We start from the raw sequence: 10,309 nt of genomic DNA, 5'->3' as shown, positions 1-10,309 counted from the left end.
TCATGATGTGGCTGAGTGGAAAGTAAACACTCACTACTTCTTATAATAAATACAGGCCTCATCTTTGGCATCGTCACCTCAGTATGACAAAAATAAAAATGCTCACTCTCTTTTGCCTCATGTCCTGATGTCAGAGATCCGGAGTGTCACTTGGCTAAATGCTACACTATCTCTAATTCAATGCACCCAATAGGACAAGTCTGGTATTAATTGTGTTATTGATTATTAAAATGTCAGGGCTTTAGAGATGGCAGTCACTGGTTGGTATAAATATATCACAAAAATATCAGGTCTGAGACTGTGAGGACGAACATTTCTTGAGAAATGATGAGAGCTTCTTTCTTCTAACTGTGTGTGTGTTTGTGTTTGTGTATTTGTCTCCAATCCGTGCCAAGCCGGAGCACACATTGAGGCTGTGTGTGTATGTGTGTGCATATGTGTGTATTCTTTTGCTCCCCTGCTGACAGTGTGTGGGTGATGGATGGCAGTTGTGTGTACAGCCTGTTATGTCAAACACACACACACACACACACACACACACACACACACACACACACACACACACACACACACACACACACTTGGCTGGCAGTTTGAATAGCTAGCTTCATTACACGGACATAACCAGGATGACAATGCTCTCTAATGGAGCATGCTAACGCTGTGTCACACTCGCTCCTTCTGCATATTCCCACTAATCTGGACATATCCGCCTCCAATCTTGTTGATTCATTGCTAATGAGACAAGCCTATCCTGCTTTGCTTTAAACAAGGAAACATCTTAGCAGTGTATTAATACACTTCCTCCTCTCTCTGTCTCAGACGTAACCACCACTGCAGTATATTCTTTTTAAAATGCTGTCAAATCAAATCAAACGAAACAACACATCTTGATCCATTACAAACATGTGAGAAACCCATGTCTGCCGACATGCAGCCGTGTATTTATTGTCTCCTTGACTACCTTTGAGATGTAGCAAACAGCTACTTCACCCTGTTGCATCTACACATACTGGCTTTGACGGATGGTGTCCCAGCAGCAGAGGCATGCAGACTTAAGCGAAGGATGCAGGCATCTTATTTTGTTTGCGTATCCTGTGGGTGTCTCTGGGGCTAGATTGAGACAAAGCTTCCCCTGCTACCTCCAAGTAAATTTTAAGGAACTGGTTCACAGTGTATTTTTATAGCGAGAGTAGTGCACAGTCAAAAGCTGCACCAATTAGTGTTGTAGCAGTTTTCATGTCTATATCTAAATCTATTAGTTTTTTTTTTTACTAACTTGTTATTTGACTGTACTCACTGAAATGTCTGCTGTGGAGACTTTGTTGTGCTAATTAGAAGGAAAACAGATTTGACATACGAAACAAGATAGTTGTATGTCATTAATAATGTTGACGGAACAAACCAGCCTTTTCCCCTTTCACCGCAGAACAGCTTCTGCTTTGCAGTGGTATCTGCCAGTGATTGTGCTCAGTAAATGACACTTTCATTTCACTGTTTGAATAGAAAACCGTAACATGCTTCCAAATTAATGCAGTTGAACTTTTTTGATATAAAAAAAAGCTGTACTTTTTTTTCAATTCATGAATGAGAAGAATGTGTGCACCTCACGCACTCTTCGCACAGTTTGTACACACAGTTTTAGCTGAGATAGCTGCAGGTGATATGGTAAGGAGGAGATTAAATAAGCTCAAAGTTAAGAGACAGAAAACAATGTTTAGAGGTTGCTTGCCAACATCTTAAATCATTCATGAGTGACAAACAGCATAATTTTTATTGACATTCATCTCCCTGCAAGTGATTGTTTAATTTCATCCTGTGGAACACTTTGTAAAGTCAGTTTCCACATGAGGGCTATGAACGAATCATTTATTATCCTTGTTACAGTAAATGATAATGATGATTGAGATTTTCCCACCATGAAGGTTTGCAGAAATGTGATGAATTGTTGGTAAGGATGCTAGAAATATCCACAGTGTGTAACAATGGCTGCGTTGTAACCTCGCTGATGCAACACAGTTGGTAAAATTGCTCTTTCTTTATGGTATTTGTCATTGATAAGGCTGATGAGTGGTTGAAGGGCACAAGTATCCATATGCAAATGGCTGTTTACTGGTGTTTCTACTTCTATTTATAGTGTACTGAGGGTGTGTAAGCCAGGCTTTATAAATCTGATGAAAAGAATGTGCACACAGGTTTAGCCATAAATCTTAAAAGGAGATTTATGCATCTTGCACCAGGTAGCTGAACTCATGTTTCATGCAGTTCACTAGACCAGTGCTTCCCAACTGGTAGGTCGCAGTCCAAAAGTGTGTCGCAAGACCATTCTGAATGGTTCTTACAAAACTAACTTTATTTTTAAAGTACAGTGAATTTCTGGCACAAACAGCTACTTAACAGGGACAGCCAACTAGCTCGACAACAAGGCCAAACACAAGCCTGATGCTGAATGCATTAAACTGTGTGGACCTTGAACTAATGACTAAGGACATATCTGGACCCTGTGGCTGGACCAGTTGCGAACCACCACACTAGACTGAGGACAGGAGTGCATGGTTTTGGTATACAGTGAACATGAGTGAGAACCTGAAACTAATGCCCTCTTTATACACTGAATCAGGAATCAAAAATCAGTTGAGTCAAATGGTCGCACAAGGATACTGCCTAAAATGTGAGATTTCAAAAGAGTCCCACAGCTCTTTATGACTGCAATGCCAAGTAATCTCTGTGTCTTTGATCCAGGTACAGTGGTGCAATGTGAAACTGTTATCAAACCATCCTCTGGACTGTTGTTACAAAGTTGAACACATTTAATTTCTCATCTGAGACAACCGATTGGTTCTACGCTTTTGTGGGGAGTCCAAAGCTATAAGCACAATGATGCCACATGAGAGTTGTTGAGGCAACATAAGAACCGTTAAGGTCACATTGAAGTCCTGAGAGTGGTTAAGTGGTTAAGTGGCAATGATGTTGCTAGCTACACATCCTGTGCATAGACAGTAAAGATGGATGACATGACAGCTCCCCACAAGTGAAGTCAAAACATCTCTATCACGCCATGGTGGCTGGCTGCACTATAGATCATAAACTCCGCCCCCTTCATGTTAACTGATGGGATGATGGGACATCAATCTAAAAGATCAAAGTACATGCCAAATTTTTCCCAAAGATGGTTTCTGTCATTTTATATAGTTCTCATCAGGCTGCTGTGTGTTCAGATGTGTCTTTTTTGATAAGTTTGGTTTTAATGAGTTATTTGATGCTATAAAAAAGGGGTTTGATGTCATGATTGACAGCTGTGTGTGCTAATTGGTATACTCTGTCAAAGGGTGGAAACAAAGTGAAGATAACTCAAAAATTACTCGAGTTGACATTGCAATTAAGTGCAATTAAACCTTAGCGAGTAAGAATCCAATACTTTATCAATACATGTGTTCAGCAAGCATGAACGTGAAAACATGTAGATGGCGATATTCAGTATGCTCTGTCCACAGTCTCTCATCCACGACACTAACATTATGTCTTACATGCTGATTTAGACCGCAAGCTAGTTCAGCTGATAGCGAATGATACTAATAAGCTCAAATGACAGATGTCTGTATCTAGACTAACTTAGTTTGATACTTATCTTAAAATACTTTTAAACTTAGCTGCTGGCTGAGACAAGGACAGGAGGACAGAGAACAGAGGACAGAGGATGGGAGGATTTACTTATAGTGACTAATAAAAATTAAACAGCACTCAGTATTGTGATTAATTGTAAAAATTACTGTTGCTGCTCTGGAAACATTTAGTTATATATAAAATATTCAATAATCCTGTTCTGAATTTATTCTTTTTAAAAAAGCAATTGTTTAGACATGAAAAAGAACTGATAAGGAGTACCAATAAAGTACCAAATCGATAAGGGGATAAAAGTATCGATAAAATCTTATCGATACCCATCCCTAACTGTCATGCAGCCACTAGTGGGGGCTACAGAGCTTTTAAACAGCACCGTGTGAAATTGGAGAGATGCAAAACCAGCGCGATTTGGCAGTACTTTGATCTAGAAAATGAATTCAGCAGCAATTTATCTTTTCTGATTTTTCTAATGTGCAGGTTTACATTCATACTGCACGGTGCAAAATGCCTCAAATTTCAGCTGAAATTTAATTATAATTTAGATGTTGTTTCATTAACTTTAAAGTGAATCACTGTCATTTCTGTCGGATAATCTGCAAGGTTCATTGTGCCTCACAGTTCAGAGACAATTTATTTATTTTAGATGTTATTTTAGAGGTTTACTTTTGACTGACATGTTCACATTCGTACCACACGGCGCAAAGTGTCTCCTACTTCAGCGGCATTTAAAATCCGACATGGTTGTTGAAGGTTGTGATTAAAGGCTTCAAAGTGCTCTTAATGCATGCAATATATTTTTGGACAATGTTTCTAATACTTAATAATAAATTTTGCTAAATTTTTATTGTTTTCTAAGTGTTTTCCCTTTTTTTAGACAAGTCAACTCGTCTTAATTACAGTTTTCATGTCGTCGACAGGGAAATTAGTCGCCAGGAACATCCCCAATAAACACAAGAAACAGGAGACACTGAGTGCTGTTTCTGCAACAACACAATGGTTGCCTCACAGATTTCATTTCAAAGCTCAAGGCTTCAAACCCTTTACTGGCACATGATCCCACATGGCCACTGATTGATCCTGTATTCACTTGCGTCAATGATGACCTCATGATGTTTTACCGTCCAGGGGACAGGCCGTGTTGAAAAAACATTTTCACCAGCAGCAGCATATTTTACAAATATCTTGTGTTAGACGAGATCCCATTTTGTTCAGTCTCAATAAGCATATCTCCTATAATGTTTAACTGTTTCATTTACAATTTACCATTAAATCAAACACAAGTTTAACACTACACTTTTAAAGCACAGAATTTACTGGGGGCCCTCTCAGTGTCCCTGGGACCCACTCAAATGACCACCTGTTGGTCCCAGGGACTCACTGCATTGAAAACCTAACATCATCACTGAAGGTGTGAATAGGTGTGAAACCCCCAGAGAGGAGGTATCAGGATGGTGGTATAAGTATCATATCCCGTAATAGCTTTAATTCTACAATACTCCTGTGGATAGTCTAATTTTGACTTGATTTAACCAAATTACACATTTTCTTCATTAAAACATTTTACTGAAAAATTCCTTTTTGATTAAACATTTTATTATTCTCTCTTGGTTCAGAGATGATGCTTTCAGTAACACTTAAAAAGGTACAAGGAGAAGATGTTTGATTAAATATGTGATGGGAATGTTTCCTCATTTACTTTGCATCCTTTTAGAGCAAATTAAAACCAGAGTCTAATGTGAATGTGCACCATTAAGGTTAACTATCCTATGGTTGAGAGCTATGGCTATGGCTTGCATGCTTTATTTTTATTTGACCATCTGTGTGTCCGTGTATGTTTACACCTGCTCTGTGTGCATGTTCTGATTGTGTGTGTGTGTGTGTGTGTGTGTGTGTGTGTGTGTGTGTGTGTCTGGTTTTGTGTGTGTGCCTGGATATCATTTGATAGAGTGACTGAAAATAGAAGCTGACCTTAAAAATGTGATGGATGAGTGGACTGAATCCAGAATACTAAAGCTACCCGTGTCAGGCACCGACCCCAGTTGGCTTATAGCTTAAGGTCAGCGCGCAGTGACAGAAATGGGAATGGGGAGCAAAAAAAAAAAGACAATTCATCTCACCGTGGCCCGAACCTCTGATCCCTCATCACAACTCTGTCTCAGTCTTCCTGTGTTTTTGTGCAGCCAGATATGTCACAACGAATTAGGCGAACTCACTCGCCAGTAATTGGTTTCTGGGGAAAGGCTTTTAGGCTGACATTAGGAAAAGGGTGGCTTCCGTCTCTCGTTAATTGAGTCAGTGTTTGGAGTCAAAGAATATGGCAGAGATGTTCCTCCACAGTGAACGACGGCATTAAGACGATCTGCACTTAAAGTTTCGGCTTCACTTTGTCAGGTCATTGAAAACCTGTCCAGCCTTCCACCATGTTCTGTGAGGATTAGTGTGTATCATTAGGAAGGGAGATAAAAGAATAATGGGTTGAATGAGCGATGCTGTACCTGCTGATGTGATTGCAGCCAATTTGCTCAGAAAGATGTTGAGCATAGCGCTGTGCTGAATGTCATTTTTCTTTTTACATGCAAAGTTTCCACTGAGGTTTTGAATGAAGTGTCTGTTGTCATATTTTATGATGTCATTACTCCTTAATAAAATAAAATAAAATAAAATCCTCAAACAAAATTGTCAGTTTAAATAAAGCAGTTTGTTGGATTGTTTTTTTTTTTGTTTTTTTTTTTAATAAATTTGACTTTCTTTAATGAATAAATGTAATATATGGTGCTGTTAGATTGCTGCTAGATGGCCCCATTAATACAGGTGTGTGCCTCCCTTTGTGTGCAGCAAACAGGAGAGCAATAAGTTTTGGACTGCAGTGAATATGTTTATGAAAGGCAAAACACCAACAAATATGTACTGAGATAAAATCACGACTTTTGGAAATGATTACATTCTGTATGTGCAGAAATACAGGGTTTACAGAACGCATCAACATAAAAATAAAAAAAAGCAAAAACAAAAAAAGACAACAGAACTTTGTGTCATGGGTTTACAGCTGTGGTTCCCAACCGGTGGGTCGTGGGTCCATTTTGAATGGGTCGCAAGTGACTAGCGAATGTGTCAAGTTTGGAAAAAAACACTTTATTCTAGAGTACAGTGAATTTCTGGCACAGAGATTTCATTTTGGAGTGCCGTTATCTGCTGTGGAGTGAGTGACTTATGGACAGCTATTAACGGAGACAGGAGACTAGCTCAACGGTTTGGCCAAGCGCATGTATGACGCTGAATAGACACTGGTCTACAGGGTATGGAGGTATGCTTGCCAATGCATTTTTGTTGCCTTGACCCTCCAGTGGGGTTTGTTGGTTGCTGCTGAGTTGCTGGCAAGGGAAAGCAAAAAGTATGCTCGCCCTAATGTGTGTGCACATGTTGTCCATTATGAATTCATTACGTGGAGCAAGTTCACAGATATTGACTCACTGAATAAAATTATAATCATAAAATGATTTACTAAAGACAGGTCTCCAACGGCCTCTGTGAGCATGTGTCTCTGTGCCTGTAGATTAGAAGATGTGGTTGTGCTTTAGCACATCAGTGCAATGTGTGACTGTCTAATCTAGAATCACAATGTACTGGCGCGTGTGTTATATGATAAGCTAAGCACCCACGTCTCTGCAGAGGAAACGTGTGCTTCTGAGCAGGCTCTTTTTCCAATTCTAGATTTCTACACGGTAGTGATGTGACACTCAATGAAGAGAGTGCTTATAGATCATAATCAACACCTCCTCGTGTGTGTGGAGGTGGTGGAGAGGCACAGGTGAAATACATTCTGTACTAAAAAATATTTTTTTCACAAAAATACTATGGAACATATTATTTCACGCATAAGGTACAAAGTGTACCAACTCAGCCTGAACAAAAAGTACAATAAAGTGAGTTAAGGTAGCACACTGACAGGCACACCTACAAGAACAAGGGGGATCCATTCACTCACCATCACACAGACCTCCAAAAATGATTTATATGGCCCTTGAAGTACTGTTAGATGTAGAAATGTATGCTCAGGAGGTTGCTGACCAAATCCAGAGAACAAATCCATCAAAACTGAACATGTTTTACTAGTTTTTAGTACATTTTTGACTCTCAGGCTTTCACCAGGGTGGTTAAGATAACACCTGGTCTGAGATCTTGTGGGTAGGGAATGACGAGGGCAGGGCAGGTTGTGTATCCATTGTGCATGCTAGTAATGGAATGAAGGGTAGACAAAATGCAGGTTACGATATCAAGGTGTTTCCAGAGTAGACAGGCTGTTAAACTTTTGGACAATTCCAATACGCCAGTAATGTAAAATGTCAATTTCAAAGTTTAAATGCCAACACTAATGTGACCACGACAAACGTTTTCCTATAGTAGATACAAGATTCCAAACTGAAGCAGTTGTTGATCACTTGCAGCCCCTACCGACTGATTTAGAGGAGTGAAGATTCCTGCAACCATGAGAGGTCCTTGAGCATACAGTCATAAACGCACACAAAAAATATTAGGCTGATGGGTCCAGTAGTATGCAAGATCACAGTAGCTGCGGACAAATGGATACACACATGCACACACGCACACACACACACACGCACGCACACACACACACACACACACACACACACACACACACACACACACACACACACACACACACACTTCCAGATTCATGATCCTGCAACTGCACTTTTGGAAGTCTTGTCATAGGTGACAGAGAAAAAAACAACTGGAGAATCCTCCTGCTTCCCTGAAGTCAGTTTGAAAACAAAAATGAAAGTCAAATCGAATGCTGGATTTGGAGATTCCTGAAAACCCCTAGAAAATAGTTGTTAGTTGCAGCCCTACTACTTGATCAAGGCTAGAGTATTATTAACTACATGGTTAAAGGAAAGTCGTGGTGATTGTTGGTATAGGAGGTAGAACAAACTCTTCTCTCTGGTGTCTCTGGTGTTTGCTTTTTGCTGAGTTCTATTGTAACAACACTAAGTACTGAAAGTACAAATAGGCCGTTAAATGCTGTTTGATGGATCATGTCCATGTCACTGTAATCGTGACTCCTACTGATCCATCTGTTTACTGTCTTTTTTCCACCATTGTTGACATGTTCACACAGGCTTTTTGGAGTACATATATAATTGTAATTGAAGATATATATTGTATAGAGACAAAACATGTTGGCAAGGAATGGCAAGGTAATATTCTCTAAGAGGGTCGTGTCCTAGTTATGAGGTTTTTACTCCACAAAGTACAACCTTTTTTGGAGCGTATGTGAGTGTGAATGCTTGTGGGTGTGCATTTAGGTGTTACTCTGCAAATGATACAGTTCCAGATTGTGAGAAGATAAAAAAGCAGAACCCTGACGGTGATGTTTATTGTTTGTAGTGCTATTAAATACTCCTTTCTCTTGCCTTCATTGCCACTTTATTTGCTATGAGCTCAATTTTCAGACATCATCATACTCAACATCTGGGAAGCGGTAAAGCCACAGTCCCCCTTTAGCTCATCAGTGTAAAATAGGCATCGACCACATTCATCATGACACCATCTCATTTCCCACCAGTGGAGTGGTGGAGAGTGGTCGGATCAAACACTCAGAGATGCAGCCGTAATGCCGTTTGATAACCAGACAGACGAAAAGAAACAGACAGATGAGGGAATGATGGGTGGATAAGTCTACAGATTCAGAGGATGGCGAATAAGACACGGTGCTTGTCAGGAATTACAGGCTCTCATTTTGTTCTGGGTGGGCTGGTGTGCAGTGAATGGTAATTGCAGGTAGCAATGCGAACTGTGGGTCTGGTGATATCAGCATCAGCTGGGTGAAACATGAACTCTTGAGGCATCATGAAATAAATATGCACGATAGAAAATGAAATCACTCGCTGCCTCGAGGATCATTTTAAAATCTGATGCTGCCTCCCTGTTCCAGGAAAAGAAGTGTAGGTTATGGATATGCTCTGGCTTTAGGCATCCAGCAACAACAGGATTTATTCACACTGATTCTTTCGCTGAGTGACCATGACCTGTGTTAACATTTTTAATTTGGCTACTTACTGAATAGATTTACCTAATATCATCTAATAGGAAATGACTGTAGGCTGGACAGAGACAGTGCATGAAATTTTGCTTCTTATTGTTAAGTAGGAATAGTGAGAGGTGGCATCGTTATTAAACCATGGTGCATACAGGGTCAACCCATTTCCTGGGGTTATTTTGAGCTCCCAGGCAGCGGCTGGATTGGTCAAGGGTGGGTTACAGCCGTAGCTCTAGCCATATCTTTGACAGCCCTATTTTGTTTTGAAGGGTGTAATGCTGTTATCACTCCCATATCTTCTCTGATGATGATGATGTTGATGTGGATGACAGTGGTGGCGAGAGTCGAGCCAGACTGTGTTTTGTTTAAATGAATCCCTGCAGAGGTTGGTCCTCAGCGAGCATTCGAGTGGATTCGGTAGTTTAATATCTCTGTTCACTTCAGTAAATATGGAACAATTGCTCTCCACTAAATCTGATTTTTAAATGTCTCAATTTCAAGCTGCGTAAGCAGCATATTTTGTCCAGTCTGACACCATTTCACAGTGCAAGTCCCAACCTTCACTGACATTTCAGTCAACTCTACAGTTATCAATCTCCACTGGCTGTCAGTTGGAGGATGATC

This window comes from Epinephelus fuscoguttatus, linkage group LG15, assembly GCF_011397635.1.
Source record: "Epinephelus fuscoguttatus linkage group LG15, E.fuscoguttatus.final_Chr_v1".
NCBI classification, from domain to species: Eukaryota; Metazoa; Chordata; class Actinopteri; order Perciformes; family Serranidae; genus Epinephelus; species Epinephelus fuscoguttatus.
Note: the sequence above shows the minus strand (reverse complement) of the source record.